Here is a 20,724-nt window from a genome sequence, read left to right on the forward strand (position 1 = left end):
AGGTTAAAGCTTGACATGATTTGGTCTTTTACTTAAGAAGGTGTTTGTCCTCCTGTGTTGTCTTATTTCCTTATCTTTCTTTCAGGTGTAACATCTACCAATGGTTGTACATGACAGAGACCTCCTCCGCCTCTTTGCTGTCTTACTAGTCAATCCTTCTGATCAGGTCCTTTCCTAAATAGTGGTAAGTTTTACAGTTCAGTGTACGTTAATTTAGTAACTTAATGCTTTACCGCTGTTGAATAAATCCTATATTGCTAGTCATTTTATTAAAACTACGATTTGTAAACTTTTTGATTCCAATTACAATAATCTTTTTGTTATAATTGTAAAACATATCTTAACATCCATCAGCAATCAATACAACAAATCATCCAACACTAAATAGAAGAATCTGGACCTATTTATTTTGATACAGCAGCATGTGTTGGGACTGCTCATTGATGTCATCAAGAGCCATTGAGTCTACCTTTTGTAGTCGGCCTCTCAGAATGTTTAGCATTTATTTGTATTTTAACATTCCTATAATAATTAGTTTTTTTATTGTTTTGTTCTTTATTTTTGTTGTGAGAATCACTTTGCAATTATTGTGTAAGTGCTATATAAATAGTTATACTAATATTATTGTTGTTACTATTATTAATAATGTCTTCTTTGTTTTCTTTATTCATCGCTGCAGAAAGGATCATGCCAGCCCACATCAAACACCTGATCAAGAGCTTGTGAACCTCACTGCTGCAGACGCCTGTGTGATATTCCACTCTGACTGGAACCCTGAATATGACCTGCAGGTACGATATATATATATATATATATATATATATCTGCTCTGTCCGTCCTAAAGATAGTTCAATACGGCTACAACAACAACAACAGTCTTTCCGTTTATTCCCTCGGTTCTTTAAGTGTATATTATTTTCCCACTTAATGCTTAAAAACGTTGAACAGCAGCTGCACATGATGCTCTTTTGACCCCTCTTTTAATTTTTTATTTCAGGCTCAAGCTCGGTTCGTCATCGTTTTGGCCAGTCTAAGGCGGTGAAGGTGTACCGTCTGATCACTAGAAACTATGAGAGGGAAATGCTGGATAAAGCTAGTCTGAAGCTCGGGCTGGACCGTGCCGTCCTCAGAGCATGAGTGGGAACAACAACGGGGTGAGAAAAATAAAATCTGTCATATTTCTAGATGCCAAGTCATGTTTGGGTCAGTCGCTGTTGCAGTACACTTAGTTTATTTTCAAAAAGAGTTTTCTAAATCCACTTGTGTAAATGTCTCTCTGCGTCGCCTTTAGCCGGTCCAGCAGTTCTCCAAGAAGGAGATCGAGGACCTGCTGAGGAAAGGAGCCTACGCCGCCATCATGGACGAGAACGACGAAGGCAATCGCTTCTGCTAGGAGGACATCGACCAGATCCTGCAGCGAAGAGCCTCCATCATCATCATCATCATCATCATCATCATCATCATCATCATCATCATCATCATCATCATCATCATCACCAGGTATGTTCTTAGCAGCACGAGTCACTTGCGCTTTGTGAGACACCAAGTTCTTGGTTATTTGAAATGTAATATTGATGATGTAATAATTAAAACTAGGGATGGGTACCGAGCACCAGTATTAAATGGGCCCCGGGGCTGAATTATGAAAGACCGTGGTACCGTTAACGTCCAACGTTATCGATCTTTTTATCGGTGCTGGAGACATTTAAAAAATAGATGTCATATGTATTATATCTACATAAACATTATATCGCAGTCTTACTGTTGCCAACTCCGTTTCTAATCTGCAATAAGACTACAAAGTGCGTCTATGATTTGTTTTCGATCTTTCCAATCCAGACGAGAGATCTCTCTCCCCTGTCGGTGTGCGAGGGGGTGGGGCAGTTTACACACAGAACCTGCTACATGCATGCAACACGCACACAAACATGGCGGAGAGAACTAAGCACCCTTAAGTCCTGCCCCCCCGAGCACACACTCTCGGCTCACTAGAATGAATGGAGAGAGAGAATAAATCTAGATTCGGATTTTAGTGCATTTTACAGCTTTAAGGACTTAATGATTCTAGGGCTATACAATAGTTCACACTGGGTAGTTTATTTAGTTTCAAAAAAATTATCCACCGATTTACAGACGTCTCTTTCCCCATGTTAGTCAGTGGGAAAAAGTATTTCTGGGCCGGTCGACGTCACAGATTGAAATTGTAGTACCGCCGTTTGGACACAACGAATATTTTCCTCAGAGTCCGCACACTTCCTGGGGGCTTTGTCTTGAGGTGGAAAATGCTTGTTGCCAATAGTGCAAAAAGAGTTTAGCATGTAAGGGCGGTAACACGAGCTATTTGTCTAAACATTTAGCAAAAGTGCTCCACATTCAGACGGAGGAATGCACCGGACTGTCTTTCTAGTAGCTCTGTAGCTCCATGCACGAGTAACGTTTCCACGTCAGGTGTATATTATGTATGCTAGCAGCAACACACAAAGTTAACTCAATGATACAAACATGGGTTAATGATTAGAGGTAACTGAGTTATTTATTTTGTTAAAGTTTCAGCTATTCTGTTTGCAGTTCTGTCATCACATTATTTAATACGATTTGTTAAAACATTGTTGTTTCTTATTTTCAGTTTGCTTCAAGCTGTGGCTGTACGAGAAAGACGTGGAGGACCAAGAGATGCTGGCCAGATTGGCAAAGACCGGAAGATACATAATAGAGAAGATAATGGGAATTAACAAGAAAAAGAAAAACATTTTTTATAATTTCTTTGTTGCTGTTTACATTTTGAATTATATTTGTTATTTTTAAATCAAATGCATCTATTTTAAATCTGTGTATCTACCGTCCAATTGTTTTTCTTTATTAAACACGTAAACGGAAGAGCGTTTGAGAGGCCTTTTTGCTTTTTACCTTACTAAATGGTCTAATGGTCAGTGCAACGGGGGGCGGGGCGAAACTCACGGAAGTGATTTCAAAACAAAAGCGGTGATAATATTAAAACAAAGGGAAACAAGGTGAATTTATCGATCACAACGAAAACGGCCAAGACACATATTGAGCCCAGAAAATGGATGTTACTAAGGGCTGTAAATATAATAAGCCTATGTCTAAAATGGACAACATTGTTAGGAGATTTAAACTATAGGCTACAGCGATTCTGCACTGCGGTCACTCCGCCGTCTCTCGCGTTTTTTTTCTTTCAAATCAGCTGCTCTTCATTCCTGCTATATTTGACCAGTGATACAAATATGTTTTACCACAAGTTCTTAAGGAAACTGACACTGTTGGACTCCGTACTATTTTGACTTCTACCAGAAATAAAATGAAGTAGCCTACTTTTGCTGTGTAGCTACTTTGTGAGTAATCCTCTGTCAGAGTCCCCTCCTTAGTAGGCTACATAATGCATGTTTTCGGCTATCTTTGATGAATGATAAAAATATGATTTTACCATTTTACCACTTAATTAAATTGATACTGTTTGACTTTGTATTATTTAGCCTGCTACTTGCAATACATTGAAGTACTTTAACTGTGTATTGTTTGAGGAATACTCTGTCAAAATCCCCTGCTGAGAACAAAATCTGGCCACTTCTGCTAAGTTTGATGAGGGAATTATTTTGTGTTGCCATTAGTTCTTCGTGAGATAATTGATCCTGTTGGACTCAGTACGACTGAAACTACCCCCACAAGAACTATGAAGTACTTACTGTGTACTTTTCCAACAATCCTCTGTCATGAGACTGATATTGTTGGACAGAGTATTTTAAGAGGATGGTAGACTTGATACCAGCAATACTTCCAGTCAGTACTCCGGCAGCAGCATGTGTACCCCTTGGAAAGTCTTTAGAGTCTGGCCTGGATAGCTGGTCTATCCTTCAGCACACTGACACACTGTCACTCTTGTTGGCCTCTTATGAAGCTGCTGTCTTTTAATATATGAATATTTCTCTGCTCCAGTTCATTCCTCGCAAATTCTGCACAGAGTGCCCTAACTTACAGCAGTTGAAAAGTTTTGTGAAAGGATAAATTCTTCATGGGCTTCAATGGCTTTAGTAAAGGGTGTTTTATGGTTGCTTGTATTATCCTCAGATAGTGGTTTGTTTAAATAACTAGTGACATTTTTATAAATATTGCAAAAAAATGGCTACAAAATATATAACCTGGCCGGCTTAGCCAGTCTGTATTTCTTCAAGCACCACAAGATTCATAGTTTATAAAGTACAATTCTGGGCCATTGATTGTGTCATTTCTCCAAACACATACAGTAAAAATGGTGCAGGAAAATGACTTTACATTGTATTATACTTAAAGACAGGACTATTCAGTTAAGAGAAAAAGGAAAGCAAATTGTCATAATGGGTGATGTAACCTTAAACAAATCAAGTTTTATTTATATAGCACATTTATAAACGATTTTTGGTGGAGCCAAAGTGCTGTACATATAATCAAAATAGCCTACAGTAGAGACACTTTACAGCAAATACAACAGCACAGATTGTTCAGAATATCAGTATGAGAAAAACGACACCCTCTGTCCTTAGACCCTCACATCGTACAAGGAAACACTTCCGGAGAAAACCCACAGTTTAAAGGGGAACATGGGAGAAACCTCAGGGAGAGCAACAGAGGAGGGATCCCTCTCCCAGGTCGGACAGACGTGCAATAGATGCCGTGTGTAAATCCAAGAGATAATACATGTTACAGCGTAGGTAGACCGAATTCAAAATGTAAACAGCAACAAAGAAATTATAAAAAATGTTTTTCTTTTTCTTGTTAATTCCCATTATCTTCTCTATTATGTATCTTCCGGTCTTTGCCAATCTGGCCAGCATCTCTTGGTCCTCCACGTCTTTCTCGTACAGCCACAGCTTGAAGCAAACTGAAAATAAGAAACAACAATGTTTTAACAAATCGTATTCAATAATCTGATGACAGAACTGTAAACAGAATAGCTGAAACTTTAACTAAATAAATAACTCAGTTACCTCTAATCATTAACCCATGTTTGTATCATTGAGTTAACTTTGTGTGTTGCTGCTAGCATACATAATATACACCTGACGTGGAAACGTTACTCGTGCATGGAGCTACAGAGCTACTAGAAAGACAGTCCGGTGCATTCCTCCATCTGAATGTGGAGCACTTTTGCTAAATGTTTAGACAAATAGCTCGTGTTACCGCCCTTACATGCTAAACTCTTTTTGCACTATTGGCAACAAGCATTTTCCACCTCAAGACAAAGCCCCCAGGACTCTGAGGAAAATATTCGTTGTGTCCAAACGGCGGTACTACAATTTCCTTATCAGTCTGTGACATCGACCGGCCCAGAAATACTTTTTCCCACTGACTAACATGGGGAAAGAGACGTCTGTAAATCGGTGGAATTTTTTTTTGAAACTAAATAAACTACCCAGTATGAACTATTGTATAGCCCTAGAATCATTAAGTCTGCTGAGTTCTCTCCGCCATGTGTTTGTGTGCGCACGCGCGTGTGTGTGTGTGTTGCATGCATGTAGCAGGTTGTGTGTGTAAACTGCCCCCCCGCACACCGACAGGGGAGAGAGATCTCGTCTGGATTGGAAAGATCGAAAACAAATCATAGACGCACTTTGTATCTTGTTGCATATGAGAAACGGAGTTGGCAACAGTAAGACTGCGATATAATGTTTATGTAGATGTAATACACATGACATCTATTTTTTAAATGTCTCCAGCACCGATAAAAGATCGATAACGTTGGACGTTAACGGTACCACGGTCCATTTAATACCAGGGCTCGGTACCCATCCCTAGTTTTAATTATTACATCATCAATATTACATTTCAAATAACCAAGAACTTGGTGTCTCACAAAGCGCAAGTGGCTCGTGCTGCTAAGAACATACCTGGTGATGGTGATGATGGTGGCTCTTCGCTGCAGGATCTGGTCCATGTCCTCCTAGCAGAAGCGATTGCCTTCGTCGTTCTCGTCCATGATGGCGGCGTAGGCTCCTTTCCTCAGCAGGTCCTCGATCTCCTTCTTGGAGAACTGCTGGACCGGCTAAAGGCGACGCAGAGAGACATTTACACAAGTGGATTTAGAAAACTCTTTTTGAAAATAAACTAAGTGTACTGCAACAGCGACTGACCCAAACATGACTTGGCATCTAGAAATATGACAGATTTTATTTTTCTCACCCCGTTGTTGTTCCCACTCATGCTCTGCAGGATGGCACGGTCCAGCCCGAGCTTCAGACTAGCTTTATCCAGCATTTCCCTCTCATAGTTTCTAGTGATCAGACGGTACACCTTCACCGCCTTAGACTGGCCAAAACGATGACGAACCGAGCTTGAGCCTGAAATAAAAAATTAAAAGAGGGGTCAAAAGAGCATCATGTGCAGCTGCTGTTCAACGTTTTTAAGCATTAAGTGGGAAAATAATATACACTTAAAGAACCGAGGGAATAAACGGAAAGACTGTTGTTGTTGTTGTTGTAGCCTATTGAACTATCTTTAGGACGGACAGAGCAGATATATATATATATATATATATCGTACCTGCAGGTCATATTCAGGGTTCCAGTCAGAGTGGAATATCACACAGGGTCTGCAGCAGTGAGGTTCACAAGCTCTTGATCAGGTGTTTGATGTGGGCTGGCATGATCCTTTCTGCAGCGATGAATAAAGAAAACAAAGAAGACATTATTAATAATAGTAACAACAATAATATTAGTATAACTATATATATTAATTGCAAAGTGATTCTCACACAAAAATAAAGAACAAAACAATAAAAAAACTAATTATTATAGGAATGTTAAAATACAAATAAATGCTAAACATTCTGAGAGGCCGACTACAAAAGGTAGACTCAATGGCTCTTGATGACATCAATGAGCAGTCCCAACACATGCTGCTGTATCAAAATAAATAGGTCCAGATTTCTTCTATTTAGTGTTGGATGATTTGTTGTATTGATTGCTGATGGATGTTAAGATATGTTTTACAATTATAACAAAAAGATTATTGTAATTGGAATCAAAAAGTTTACAAATCGTAGTTTTAATAAAATGACTAGCAATATAGGATTTATTCAACAGCGGTAAAGCATTAAGTTACTAAATTAACGTACACTGAACTGTAAAACTTACCACTATTTAGGAAAGGACCTGATCAGAAGGATTGACTAGTAAGACAGCAAAGAGGCGGAGGAGGTCTCTGTCATGTACAACCATTGGTAGATGTTACACCTGAAAGAAAGATAAGGAAATAAGACAACACAGGAGGACAAACACCTTCTTAAGTAAAAGACCAAATCATGTCAAGCTTTAACCTGAGGCTGTTTTTTCAGTCTTTACAATGCACAGTTGGAAATTACATTCCAAAAGCTAAATTCAAACTCAACACCATAAATAACTGGGTACCAAAGTGCTTTACCTGATAGGACACGTTCCACACGGAGCAGCAACCATCCGCTGGCCGTATGCTGCATATCATCTCCTCCCTCTCCACTGTTTCCAGTAGATCTCTACTGCCTGTCCAATAAACTGAAATGCCCCAAAACAATCATATTTAAAAAGTTAAAAACAATAACTTGCTTTTGGCATTCAAATGTATTAGAATCTCACCTTTTTCCTGGATGTCAGGAAGGCGTTCCCTTCAAGTCCGCAACCAGTCATAGGAGTGCAAATGCAAAGCCTGAAAGATGACAAGAGCGGGAGACTTACATGTTACAAGATAAGTAATACCAGAGCAGTGTTTAGGACATGCAGAGAACAGATCAAATCCCCTGACAGGCTCACACACTTTGGTGATGTCCTCATCTGATGATGTTTCATTTTTAGCAGCAAAGTAACATTACTCAAGGTATATGTTGGACCCAACTCATGTACAGTATGTTTTAATCTCCTCAAGGATGGTCTGTATAGTTGAGTAGAAACAAACTGTCCCTACAGTTTCAGGTAGATTAACAAAGAAAAGTTTGCAATGAAGCACAAAACCCGTCTTTGTATTAAGCTAGCTGCCTGGTGGAGTTAGCTAACGTTAGCTAACTTCATGTCCAACACAAAACCTCTAACGTGCATTACATTGACGATTTTAAACACAACTTAACTCTCTCAACTTGTAAAATAACGTTAATTTAACATACCCTTAAATAACTACATCACGTTTTTCAGGGGCAACACAAACTGCAGAAAACGTTAGCTGCTAACTGTTGTTAGCTAAGACAGCTAGCTCGTAACGATAGCCTCCTAGCAAACGTAAGATTACGTTAACATTAACTTAACGTTGTAAGAAAGCAAAACGAACCTTCGAGACATATTTTACTCTCAGACTGGGTGTAATTGTGTAGCGTTGCTTACCTCCAGAAGGACTTTTAGCTGTTTCCCAGTAGAGACTAGAGAGAGCTGTCAGAGCGGTTTCTCTCAGAAGAGCAGCATTGGGCGGACCAGATAAGAACCAGTTAAGTCTTGGAGCCCACCGCCGTCTTCCATGTTGTTATTTTCATTTAGTAGTTTGACTTATAGTCCTTCTCCTCCATTTTCTTGCTCTTCTCGAGTAGCCAGTGTGGTGCTGTTGCTTTGGTCTGGGTCTCTGGACCTGTGAGCTAACCACGCCCCGTTCATTTGCATATAACGAATGGAAATGTCTGATCATGAAATACAAGTCACATGAAATAAGTCATTATGAAATACGAGTCTCTTGAAATAAAGAAACGCGTCATTATGAAATACAAGTCATCTGAAATATATAAATATGTCATTATGAAATACGAGTCTCTTGAAATAAATAAATGTGTCATTATGACATACAAGTCTCTTGAAATAAATAAATGTGTCATTATGAAATACAAGTCTCTTGAAATAAATAAATGTGTCATTATGAAATAAAAGTCCCATGAAATAAATAATTGTGTATTTAAATGTACATGTATACATATTTATTGCCTAATTTATTTATTTTATAATTAATTTCATAGGCATATTTATATTATATGTATTTATTTAATTATTTATGTATATATTTATTTATTTAATATTGGCTTAAATGGCATTCCATACTGACGAGCCGTGGGGCCGCCATCTTGGACCGGTCACCCGCTCCACTCAGTGTAATCTGTCTGGCAGGCGCAATGAAGTGTCAGCACATTTTATCAATCATAACTCGCTGAATACAAAACTGATTTTCACGGGGGGGGGGTTTGCTGCAAACGTCATATATGTAGGCATGATACCGGACACATGATTCGGCGTATTTTAATATTCATAGTAGGCTTAACAGCAATAGAATATTCTGGTATTTGATAGCCTATGTTATGTATGATAGGTATTTTGCAAAAGACACACGATATATAATATATACACACACACATAAAAGAACACTAATGGTCTATATATGATAGAGAAGCAGATTGTGTAGGCCTATACTCAGCTATTTTAATAAGTTGAAAAATGAACAACAATAATACATTATACATAGACAGAAGTTATATATCAGTAAAAATGAATATCTATGTCATAAAAAATGAAAATGTACTTCTACATCTATATAAAAAATGTAAATGTTCAAGTTAAACACAAGAACATGACACCACCCCGCCCAAACCATATTTACACAAAGTTGCTCATGACACCCGAATGCCCCGTGCATGCGGCTCCTCCAAAGCATGACTGAGAACCTCTTTCTCATATCTTTGTCTTTGGGAAACCATCAAAATAAAAACGGGAGATTTGAGAGTCAACACAAAAACATTTTAAGAAGGAGGTCAAGCTTATTTTCTTCCTTCTTCTTCCTAGATAGATTAGATTTTAGATTTAGATTAGGACCCTTTGTGTTTCAGGTGACAAAGACTTCGTCAGGTAATATGCAATGGGAGCCTTCCAATGTCCTGTAGGCCAACCACCATGAACACCAGAGCCTCAGTAGCAGCATCGGTCTCATTGTTTCCATCACCCATGTCTACAAAACAGACATTGACTGGTTATGTGGATTATATTGCACATGTTTTCTGATGGCCATGTCATCCAACATGAGTGAAACACATCCATATTTAGCCTGGTCTTCCTGGCCTCTTCTCTCCAGCATATCCAGCATCATCTTGTTCAGGCCAGGCTTGCCATCCACCGAACACAGCCACCTGTAAAAAAATTGAGAAGTAGCTATTTAACGTACTTGCAACCGTAATTTCCAAAAATGAAATTGATCACACTGGGTAGTTTATTTAGTTTCAAAAAAATTATCCACCGATTTACAGACGTCTCTTTCCCCATGTTAGTCAGTGGGAAAAAGTATTTCTGGGCCGGTCGACGTCACAGATTGAAATTGTAGTACCGCCGTTTGGACACAACGAATATTTTCCTCAGAGTTCGGCACACTTCCTGGGGGCTTTGTCTTGAGGTGGAAAATGCTTGTTGCCAATAGTGCAAAAAGAGTTTAGCATGTAAGGGCGGTAACACGAGCTATTTGTCTAAACATTTAGCAAAAGTGCTCCACATTCAGACGGAGGAATGCACCGGACTGTCTTTCTAGTAGCTCTGTAGCTCCATGCACGAGTAACGTTTCCACGTCAGGTGTATATTATGTATGCTAGCAGCAACACACAAAGTTAACTCAATGATACAAACATGGGTTAATGATTAGAGGTAACTGAGTTATTTATTTTGTTAAAGTTTCAGCTATTCTGTTTGCAGTTCTGTCATCACATTATTTAATACGATTTGTTAAAACATTGTTGTTTCTTATTTTCAGTTTGCTTCAAGCTGTGGCTGTACGAGAAAGACGTGGAGGACCAAGAGATGCTGGCCAGATTGGCAAAGACCGGAAGATACATAATAGAGAAGATAATGGGAATTAACAAGAAAAAGAAAAACATTTTTTATAATTTCTTTGTTGGTGTTTACATTTTGAATTATATTTGTTATTTTTAAATCAAATGCATCTATTTTAAATCTGTGTATCTACCGTCCAATTGTTTTTCTTTATTAAACACGTAAACGGAAGAGCGTTTGAGAGGCCTTTTTGCTTTTTACCTTACTAAATGGTCTAATGGTCAGTGCAACGGGGGGCGGGGCGAAACTCACGGAAGTGATTTCAAAACAAAAGCGGTGATAATATTATAAACAAAGGGAAACAAGGTGAATTTATCGATCACAACGAAAACGGCCAAGACACATATTGAGCCCAGAAAATGGATGTTACTAAGGGCTGTAAATATAATAAGCCTATGTCTAAAATGGACAACATTGTTAGGAGATTTAAACTATAGGCTACAGCGATTCTGCACTGCGGTCACTCCGCTGTCTCTCGCGTTTTTTTTTCTTTCAAATCAGCTGCTCTTCATTCCTGCTATATTTGACCAGTGATACAAATATGTTTTACCACAAGTTCTTAAGGAAACTGACACTGTTGGACTCCGTACTATTTTGACTTCTACCAGAAATAAAATGAAGTAGCCTACTTTTGCTGTGTAGCTACTTTGTGAGTAATCCTCTGTCAGGGTCCCCTCCTTAGTAGGCTACATAATGCATGTTTTCGGCTATCTTTGATGAATGATAAAAATATGATTTTACCATTTTACCACTTAATTAAATTGATACTGTTTGACTTTGTATTATTTAGCCTGCTACTTGCAATACATTGAAGTACTTTAACTGTGTATTGTTTGAGGAATACTCTGTCAAAATCCCCTGCTGAGAACAAAATCTGGCCACTTCTGCTAAGTTTGATGAGGGAATTATTTTGTGTTGCCATTAGTTCTTCGTGAGATAATTGATCCTGTTGGACTCAGTACGACTGAAACTAACCCCCCAAGAACTATGAAGTACTTACTGTGTACTTTTCCAACAATCCTCTGTCATGAGACTGATATTGTTGGACAGAGTATTTTAAGAGGATGGTAGACTTGATACCAGCAATACTTCCAGTCAGTACTCCGGCAGCAGCATGTGTACCCCTTGGAAAGTCTTTAGAGTCTGGCCTGGATAGCTGGTCTATCCTTCAGCACACTGACACACTGTCACTCTTGTTGGCCTCTTATGAAGCTGCTGTCTTTTAATATATGAATATTTCTCTGCTCCAGTTCATTCCTCGCAAATTCTGCACAGAGTGCCCTAACTTACAGCAGTTGAAAAGTTTTGTGAAAGGATACATTCTTCATGGGCTTCAATGGCTTTAGTAAAGGGTGTTTTATGGTTGCTTGTATTATCCTCAGATAGTGGTTTGTTTAAATAACTCGTGACATTTTTATAAATATTGCAAAAAAATGGCTACAAAATATATAACCTGGCCGGCTTAGCCAGTCTGTATTTCTTCAAGCACCACAAGATTCATAGTTTATAAAGTACAATTCTGGGCCATTGATTGTGTCATTTCTCCAAACACATACAGTAAAAATGGTGCAGGAAAAGGACTTTACATTGTATTATACTTAAAGACAGGACTATTCAGTTAAGAGAAGAGAAAAAGGAAAGCAAATTGTCATAATGGGTGATGTAACCTTAAACAAATCAAGTTTTATTTATATAGCACATTTATAAACGATTTTTGGTGGAGCCAAAGTGCTGTACATATAATCAAAATAGCCTACAGTAGAGACACTTTACAGCAAATACAACAGCACAGATTGTTCAGAATATCAGTATGAGAAAAACGACACCCTCTGTCCTTAGACCCTCACATCGTACAAGGAAACACTTCCGGAGAAAACCCACAGTTTAAAGGGGAACATGGGAGAAACCTCAGGGAGAGCAACAGAGGAGGGATCCCTCTCCCAGTTCGGACAGACGTGCAATAGATGCCGTGTGTAAATCCAAGAGATAATACATTTTACAGCGTAGGTAGACCGAATTCAAAATGTAAACAGCAACAAAGAAATTATAAAAAATGTTTTTCTTTTTCTTGTTAATTCCCATTATCTTCTCTATTATGTATCTTCCGGTCTTTGCCAATCTGGCCAGCATCTCTTGGTCCTCCACGTCTTTCTCGTACAGCCACAGCTTGAGGCAAACTGAAAATAAGAAACAACAATGTTTTAACAAATCGTATTCAATAATCTGATGACAGAACTGTAAACAGAATAGCTGAAACTTTAACAAAATAAATAACTCAGTTACCTCTAATCATTAACCCATGTTTGTATCATTGAGTTAACTTTGTGTGTTGCTGCTAACATACATAATATACACCTGACGTGGAAACGTTACTCGTGCATGGAGCTACAGAGCTACTAGAAAGACAGTCCGGTGCATTCCTCCGTCTGAATGTGGAGCACTTTTGCTAAATGTTTAGACAAATAGCTCGTGTTACCGCCCTTACATGCTAAACTCTTTTTGCACTATTGGCAACAAGCATTTTCCACCTCAAGACAAAGCCCCCAGGAAGTGTGCCGGACTCTGAGGAAAATATTCGTTGTGTCCAAACGGCGGTACTACAATTTCCTTATCAGTCTGTGACATCGACCGGCCCAGAAATACTTTTTCCCACTGACTAACATGGGGAAAGAGACGTCTGTAAATCGGTGGATAATTTTTTTTAAACTAAATAAACTACCCAGTATGAACTATTGTATAGCCCTAGAATCATTAAGTCTGCTTAGTTCTCTCCGCCATGTGTTTGTGTGCGCACGCGCGCGTGTGTGTGTTGCATGCATGTAGCAGGTTCTGTGTGTAAACTGCCCCACCCCCTCGCACACCGACAGGGGAGAGAGATCTCTCGTCTGGATTGGAAAGATCGAAAACAAATCATAGACGCACTTTGTAGTCTTATTGCATATTAGAAACGGAGTTGGCAACAGTAAGACTGCGATATAATGTTTATGTAGATATAATACATATGACATCTATTTTTTAAATGTCTCCAGCACCGATACAAAGATCGATAACGTTGGACGTTAACGGTACCACGGTCTTTCATAATTCAGCCCCGGGGCCCATTTAATACCAGGGCTCGGTACCCATCCCTAGTTTTAATTATTACATCATCAATATTACATTTCAAATAACCAAGAACTTGGTGTCTCACAAAGCGCAAGTGGCTCGTGCTGCTAAGAACATACCTGGTGATGGTGATGATGGTGGCTCTTCACTGCAGGATCTGGTCCATGTCCTCCTAGCAGAAGCGATTGCCTTCGTCGTTCTCGTCCATGATGGCGGCGTAGGCTCCTTTCCTCAGCAGGTCCTCGATCTCCTTCTTGGAGAACTGCTGGACCGGCTAAAGGCGACGCAGAGAGACATTTACACAAGTGGATTTAGAAAACTCTTTTTGAAAATAAACTAAGTGTACTGCAACAGCGACTGACCCAAACATGACTTGGCATCTAGAAATATGACAGATTTTATTTTTCTCACCCCGTTGTTGTTCCCACTCATGCTCTGCAGGACGGCACGGTCCAGCCCGAGCTTCAGACTAGCTTTATCCAGCATTTCCCTCTCATAGTTTCTAGTGATCAGACGGTACACCTTCACCGCCTTAGACTGGCCAAAACGATGACGAACCGAGCTTGAGCCTGAAATAAAAAATAAAAGAGGGGTCAAAAGAGCATCATGTGCAGCTGCTGTTCAACGTTTTTAAGCATTAAGTGGGAAAATAATATACACTTAAAGAACCGAGGGAATAAACGGAAAGACTGTTGTTGTTGTTGTTGTTGTTGTTGTTGTTGTAGCCGTATTGAACTATCTTTAGGACGGACAGAGCAGATATATATATATATATATATCGTACCTGCAGGTCATATTCAGGGTTCCAGTCAGAGTGGAATATCACACAGGTGTCTGCAGCAGTGAGGTTCACAAGCTCTTGATCAGGTGTTTGATGTGGGCTGGCATGATCCTTTCTGCAGCGATGAATAAAGAAAACAAAGAAGACATTATTAATAATAGTAACAACAATAATATTAGTATAACTATTTATATAGCACTTACACAATAATTGCAAAGTGATTCTCACAACAAAAATAAAGAACAAAACAATAAAAAAACTAATTATTATAGGAATGTTCAAATACAAATAAATGCTAAACATTCTGAGAGGCCGACTACAAAAAGTAGACTCAATGGCTCTTGATGACATCAATGAGCAGTCCCAACACATGCTGCTGTATCAAAATAAATAGGTCCAGATTTCTTCTATTTAGTGTTGGATGATTTGTTGTATTGATTGCTGATGGATGTTAAGATATGTTTTACAATTATAACAAAAAGATTATTGTAATTGGAATCAAAAAGTTTACAAATCGTAGTTTTAATAAAATGACTAGCAATATAGGATTTATTCAACAGCGGTAAAGCATTAAGTTACTAAATTAACGTACACTGAACTGTAAAACGTACCACTATTTAGGAAAGGACCTGATCAGAAGGATTGACTAGTAAGACAGCAAAGAGGCGGAGGAGGTCTCTGTCATGTACAACCATTGGTAGATGTTACACCTGAAAGAAAGATAAGGAAATAAGACAACACAGGAGGACAAACACCTTCTTAAGTAAAAGACCAAATCATGTCAAGCTTTAACCTGAGGCTGTTTTTTCAGTCTTTACAATGCACAGTTGGAAATTACATTCCAAAAGCTAAATTCAAACTCAACACCATAAATAACTGGGTACCAAAGTGCTTTACCTGATAGGACACGTTCCACATGGAGCAGCAACCATCCAGCTGGCCGTATGCTGCATATCATCTCCTCCCTCTCCACTGTTTCCAGTAGATCTCTACTGCCTGTCCAATACAACTGAAATGCCCCAAAACAATCATATTTAAAAAGTTAAAAACAATAACTTGCTTTTGGCATTCAAATGTATTATAATCTCACCTTTTTCCTGGATGTCAGGAAGGCGTTCCCTTCAAGTCCGCAACCAGTCATAGGAGTTCAAATGCAAAGCCTGAAAGATGACAAGAGCGGGAGACTTACATGTTACAAGATAAGTAATACCAGAGCAGTGTTTAGGACATGCAGAGAACAGATCAAATCCCCTGACAGGCTCACACACTTTGGTGATGTCCTCATCTGATGATGATGTTTCATTTTTAGCAGCAAAGTAACATTACTCAAGGTATATGTTGGACCCAACTCATGTACAGTATGTTTTTAATCTCCTCAACAATGGTCTGTATAGTTGAGTAGAAACAAACTGTCCCTACAGTTTCAGGTAGATTAACAAAGAAAAGTTTGCAATGAAGCACAAAACCCCTCTTTGTATTAAGCTAGCTGCCTGGTGGAGTTAGCTAACGTTAGCTAACTTCATGTCCAACACAAAACCTCTAACGTGCATTACATTGACGATTTTAAACACAACTTAACTCTCTCAACTTGTAAAATAACGTTAATTTAACATACCCTTAAATAACTACATCACGTTTTTCAGGGGCAACACAAACTGCAGAAAACGTTAGCTGCTAACTGTTGTTAGCTAAGACAGCTAGCTCGTAACGATAGCCTCCTAGCAAACGTAAGATTACGTTAACATTAACTTAACGTTGTAAGAAAGCAAAACGAACCTTCGAGACATATTTTACTCTCAGACTGGGTGTAATTGTGTAGCGTTGCTTACCTCCAGAAGGACTTTTAGCTGTTTCCCAGTAGAGACTAGAGAGAGCTGTCACAGCGGTTTCTCTCAGAAGAGCAGCATTGGGCGGACCAGATAAGAATCAGTTAAGTCTTGGAGCCCACCGCCGTCTTCCATGTTGTTATTTTCATTTAGTAGTTTGCCTTATAGTCCTTCTCCTCCATTTTCTTGCTCTTCTCGAGTAGCCAGTGTGGTGCTGTTGCTTTGGTCTGGGTCTCTGGACCTGTGAGCTAACCACGCCCCGTTCATTTGCATATAATGAATGGAAATGTCTGATCATGAAATACAAGTCACATGAAATAAGTCATTATGAAATACGAGTCCTTGAAATAAAGAAACGCGTCATTATGAAATACAAGTCATCTGAAATATATAAATATGTCATTATGAAATACGAGTCTCTTGAAATAAATAAATGTGTCATTATGAAATACAAGTCTCTTGAAATAAATAAATGTGTCATTATGAAATACAAGTCTCTTGAAATAAATAAATGTGTCATTATGAAATAAAAGTCCCATGAAATAAATAATTGTGTATTTAAATGTACATGTATACATATTTATTGCCTAATTTATTTATTTTATAATTAATTTCATAGGCATATTTATATATATATGTATTTATTTAATTATTTATGTATATATTTATTTATTTAATATTGGCTTAAATGGCATTCCATACTGACGAGCCGTGGGGCCGCCATCTTGGACCGGTCACCCGCTCCACTCAGTGTAATCTGTCTGGCAGGCGCAATGAAGTGTCAGCACATTTTATCAATCATAACTCGCTGAATACAAAACTGATTTTCACGGGGGGGGGTTTGCTGCAAACGTCATATATGTAGGCATGATACCGGACACATGATTCGGCGTATTTTAATATTCATAGTAGGCTTAACAGCAATAGAATATTCTGGTATTTGATAGCCTATGTTATGTATGATAGGTATTTTGCAAAAGACACACGATATATAATATATACACACACACATAAAAAACACTAATGGTCTATATATGATAGAGAAGCAGATTGTGTAGGCCTATACTCAGCTATTTTAATAAGTTGAAAAATGAACAACAATAATACATTATACATAGACAGAAGTTATATATCAGTAAAAATGAATATCTATGTCATAAAAAATGAAAATGTACTTCTACATCTATATAAAAAATGTAAATGTTCAAGTTAAACACAAGAACATGACACCACCCCGCCCAAACCATATTTACACAAAGTTGCTCATGACACCCGAATGCCCCGTGCATGCGGCTCCTCCAAAGCATGACTGAGAACCTCTTTCTCATATCTTTGTCTTTGGGAAACCATCAAAATAAAAACGGGAGATTTGAGAGTCAACACAAAAACATTTTAAGAAGGAGGTCAAGTTTATTTTCTTCCTTCTTCTTCCTAGATAGATTAGATTTTAGATTTAGATTAGGACCCTTTGTGTTTCAGGTGACAAAGACTTTGTCAGGTAATATGCAATGGGAGCCTTCCAATGTCCTTGTAGGCCAACCACCATGAACACCAGAGCCTCAGTAGCAGCATCGGTCTCATTGTTTCCATCACCCATGTCTACAAAACCAGACATTGACTGGTTATGTGGATTATATTGCACATGTTTTCTGATGGCCATGTCATCCAACATGAGTGAAACACATCCATATTTAGCCTGGTCTTCCTGGCCTCTTCTCTCCAGCATATCCAGCATAATCTTGTTCAGGCCAGGCTTGCCATCCACCGAACACAGCCACCTGTAAAAAAATTGAGAAGTAGCTATTTAACGTACTTGCAACCGTAATTTCCAAAAATGAAATTGAACAACATTAAGACTACCTTTTTGTTTTAGTCTCTCTGAGGTATTTGTATGCCTTCGGACCATGTAGATGGAGTGTGAGGGCACATTCTCTGTGGTCCTTGGAGTACTCATGGCCCTGCTTTGCCTTCAAGTCTATTTGAAGATCTGAAATTGTATGAGAAAAAATTAATAAGTCCCCTTCATATAATAACAAAGGAGTTTAATAAAGAGTGTAAGAGTAAGATGTACATGAATTTCAAAGTGCTACTTTCATCTTACCCGAGTAGAAATCAAGCCTCTCTTTGAGTTCTTCATTAATGAGGTTCTTTTCCCTCAAATCCCCCAAAAGAGTCCTCACTGTGGTCTCTGCCCTCTTTTCTCTAGCCATGGCATTCTTCCTCTCTCGCTCGAGACTCTCCACTCTTGCTAAAGCTTCATTGAGTCTGGCCTTAAGAGCAGTAGGAGAAGCAGGCGAGACATAGCTATGATCCTAGAAAGAGGGATGAACATGGTTTGAGTGATGTTTCACTTCACACACACATCACTTTGACACAACTAGAGTATGGCCCACATTCTTTCTTATAGTCATCACCTGTCAAAGCCACTGCCAGCATCGTGTGTGTGTGTGTGTGTGTGTGTGTGTGTGTGTGTGTGTGTGCGCGTGTGTGTGAGTGTGCCAGGAATGCATGTTCAACATGTCTTCAATTGTGTGTGTGTATGGGTTTATTTGTGAGTGTGTTTAATATGAGTGGCAACAAACAAGAGATTTTACTTTGTCTCGGACCATTATGAATGATGTTGAAAATAGAAATACTCACATCATTAGGCTGAGGTTGTGAGTGTGAGGTTGAAGCTTCTGGGTCGTCCTGAGGGGCCACAGACAGGCTCTCTTCAGCTTTTCTGGAAGTAGACGTAGTCCTGCCCTTTTCCGGCTAAAATGAACACACACACACACACACACACACACACACACACACACACACACACACACACACACACACACACACACACACACACACACACACACACACACACACACACACACACACACACACACACACACACACACACACACACACACACACACACACACTTCACCCTGCCCTGTTATTGATAATAGAATATTTACATTTATGAATGCTAATAACCGTATGATGATACACCTACTCTTTGGAGGTGAACCGGGAAGCTGAAGATGGAGGGAATAACACCATCTCTGAGTCGGACAATCTGTCCTGTCAAACTCGTCCTGCTTACAATGCTCACTGCAAATCACGGATGACTCGCTTGCAGTGAACCCTTCCCTCCTCAAAGCAACTTCCCACTTCTTTCTCATATCTTTGTCTTTGGGAAACCTTCAAAATAAAAACGGGAGATTTGAGAGTCAACACAAAAACATTTTAAGAAGGAGGTCAAGCTTATTTTCTTCCTTCTTCTTCCTAGATAGATTAGATTTTACTTTATTCACCCCACAACGGGGAAATGCACTTGTTACAGCAGCGATTTATAAAGTCTCAGTTGGCCATGAACATAATGTTTGCTGGCTACGATTTCGCTGGCGGACATCAATACAGTACAATAATATTATATTTACAAAATACAACCAATTATAATGTTGAATCTTACTTGTGAAAAGTAATCCCCCGACCCCTGTTCGCAATCGTCCGCCGATTTGCACAGCAATATGCCGCACAGTGCTCTGGCATCTTGAAACCTCTGCTGTCTACGGGTAGAATGTCTGTACAATATGGGTAGGATGACCGGTCCAAGATGGCGGCCGTATTTCTTGCGCCCCAGCAGCCAATGCGGCGTCTACTCTTTATATGTCTATGGGTGTAGGTGTGACTACCCGATCCGTCACCCTGCCCGATCGGTTCTGCGCATGTGCGAGAGGGTCCGCCATGTTGGACAACTCCGGACGGCCACACCAGATGGACACTTGACACAGTGGCTTTTAGCAAAGCTCAAAAAGAAAAACCGAGAGGGATGAGTTATTGTTGTTACAACGTGACTTCACTATTATTTAACAACTCTTTTTATTGGGTTCTTTTATTTGGGGTTAAGTTTAACTTCTGTTAGACAGCCATATGCCATATATTTTTGCATACATTCACAGTAAATATGTATTCAGTATGATAGCTGTCTAACAGAAGTTAAATCTATTTCTCACTTATTCTGACAATGTACTGAACCCCAAATAAAAGAACCCAATAAAAAGAGTTGTTAAATAATAGTGAAGTCACGTTGTAACAACAATAACTCATCCCTCTCGGTTTTTCTTTTTGAGCTTTGCTAAAAGCCACTGTGTCAAGTGTCCATCTGGTGTTGCCGTCCGGACTTCCGCACCATCTCGCACATGCGCAGAACCGATCGGGTAGGGTGACG

At 39.1% G+C, this 20,724-nt stretch overlaps 5 long non-coding RNA genes across 7 annotated transcripts; 1 reads left to right on the forward strand and 4 right to left on the reverse strand.

Moving 5' to 3' along the window:
* The first annotated feature begins 55 nt into the window (after positions 1-55).
* LOC117444750 (uncharacterized) lies at positions 56-1,115 on the forward strand. Its single transcript, XR_004551851.2, has 3 exons — positions 56-184; positions 680-791; positions 998-1,115. It is a non-coding gene; the product is annotated as an uncharacterized lncRNA (long non-coding RNA).
* A 3,591-nt stretch (positions 1,116-4,706) lies between these two features.
* LOC117444748 (uncharacterized) lies at positions 4,707-6,581 on the reverse strand. The gene is made up of 4 exons (XR_004551849.2): positions 6,535-6,581; positions 6,175-6,332; positions 5,883-6,037; positions 4,707-4,876 (listed from the first exon to the last, which is right to left on the reverse strand). It is a non-coding gene; the product is annotated as an uncharacterized lncRNA (long non-coding RNA).
* Positions 6,582-7,451, reverse strand: LOC117444749 (uncharacterized). Its single transcript, XR_004551850.2, has 3 exons — positions 7,414-7,451; positions 7,128-7,226; positions 6,582-6,645 (listed from the first exon to the last, which is right to left on the reverse strand). It is a non-coding gene; the product is annotated as an uncharacterized lncRNA (long non-coding RNA).
* A 4,930-nt stretch (positions 7,452-12,381) lies between these two features.
* On the reverse strand, positions 12,382-16,568 carry LOC117444747 (uncharacterized). 3 transcript variants are annotated; one of them, XR_011643060.1, is made up of 8 exons: positions 16,521-16,568; positions 15,782-15,851; positions 15,589-15,687; positions 15,303-15,401; positions 14,695-14,806; positions 14,322-14,479; positions 14,030-14,184; positions 12,382-12,982 (listed from the first exon to the last, which is right to left on the reverse strand). It is a non-coding gene; the product is annotated as an uncharacterized lncRNA (long non-coding RNA). The 3 variants fall into 3 exon arrangements; XR_004551848.2 differs by having other exon boundaries at positions 15,589-15,700; XR_004551847.2 differs by having other exon boundaries at positions 15,589-15,851.
* Positions 16,569-19,162: 2,594 nt separating this feature from the next.
* On the reverse strand, positions 19,163-20,031 carry LOC139433672 (uncharacterized). The gene is made up of 3 exons (XR_011643061.1): positions 19,966-20,031; positions 19,507-19,694; positions 19,163-19,271 (listed from the first exon to the last, which is right to left on the reverse strand). It is a non-coding gene; the product is annotated as an uncharacterized lncRNA (long non-coding RNA).
* Positions 20,032-20,724: the final 693 nt, after the last annotated feature.

This window comes from Pseudochaenichthys georgianus, unplaced genomic scaffold (assembly GCF_902827115.2).
Source record: "Pseudochaenichthys georgianus unplaced genomic scaffold, fPseGeo1.2 scaffold_921_arrow_ctg1, whole genome shotgun sequence".
NCBI classification, from domain to species: domain Eukaryota; kingdom Metazoa; phylum Chordata; class Actinopteri; order Perciformes; family Channichthyidae; genus Pseudochaenichthys; species Pseudochaenichthys georgianus.